The sequence below is a fragment of the Macrobrachium nipponense genome, chromosome 25, assembly GCF_015104395.2.
Source record: "Macrobrachium nipponense isolate FS-2020 chromosome 25, ASM1510439v2, whole genome shotgun sequence".
NCBI lineage: Eukaryota > Metazoa > Arthropoda > Malacostraca > Decapoda > Palaemonidae > Macrobrachium > Macrobrachium nipponense.
The window spans coordinates 76,698,647-76,699,892 of NC_087214.1; positions in this window are offsets into that span (position 1 = coordinate 76,698,647).

Sequence of the window (1,246 nt, forward strand, 5' to 3'; positions counted from 1 at the left end):
TGTCCGGCCTCAGTCTTAAGAACAACAGAGGCTAGAGGGCTGCAAATTGGTATGATGATCCATCCACCCTCCAGGTCAATCAGAACATTACCAAGATTGCAGCCCTCTTGCCTCGATCGTTTTTTTGAGGTTTTTTTTTGCGTTTTGAGGGGGGGGGGGGGTTTTATTTATTCCGGTTTAAAAATTAGCCATACTTGAACTGGTCAATTCAAGATGGCGGTGGCCTCATTGATTGATTCGTTCTCCATTTACAAGTCGTGGGGACCTAGATTTTCAACTCGCCGACGTGTGTTAACAAAAATCATGTTTTGATGTAGTGCTGACGCATCCTATTAATTAAAGGCCTGTCCACACTAAGAAGTATTGTTTTTGTCAAACAAACAATGTTTCTGTCCAGACCTCATCAGTCGTTCATTCAGGATGCTTGTCGGTGGGCAGTAGCCTCGATGTTTCTAACTACCTGGCTGTTTTAATGCACGCGCGGGGAGGGAGGGAGGGAGGGAGGAGAAAGAGGAGAGAGAGGAGAAGAGAGAGAGAAGAGAGAGAGAGATATGGGTGAGGGAAGTTTTTAGAAAAAAAGGAGCGTTGTCATGCTGACTTGCTTCTCGGGCAGACTTGAATATATAATATAATAATATTATATATATAATATATATAATAATAATGATATATTATATAATATCTAATTATATATATATTATATATAAATGGTGCTTTGTGTCGTTTGTGTGGTAATAAATTAGTATATAGAGATATTATAATTATATATAATATATATATATAATTAATATACATTTTTATACACGAATACATACATATATATTATAAATGTATATATATGTCATACATTTGTACATGTTGCATACGTACAGATATGCATAACATTGACATTGTGTATATATACAGTATATTCATGTTCCATTACATGTTATTATACATATACACAGGAGAAACACCTAAATGTTTCCATTCTGGACGGGAAAGAAATATGCAGGTAAAAAGTTTTTGCAAACATTGTTTTGCAAATAACGTTTCTGTTTGTGGACAGGCCAATTAGACTCATAAGTTAACATTTTTCCCACCATCGGTATCCTGGATGAGTTTAGTTTTACACTCCAGGCTCGTGGGAAGAGGGAAGGAGAGAGAGGAGAGAGGAGAGAGGATGAATAGGAAGAGAGACGAGAGAGATCCCATGAGAGACGAGACGGAGAGAGAGAGGTAGGGGGAGGGAGGGCGTATGAATTTT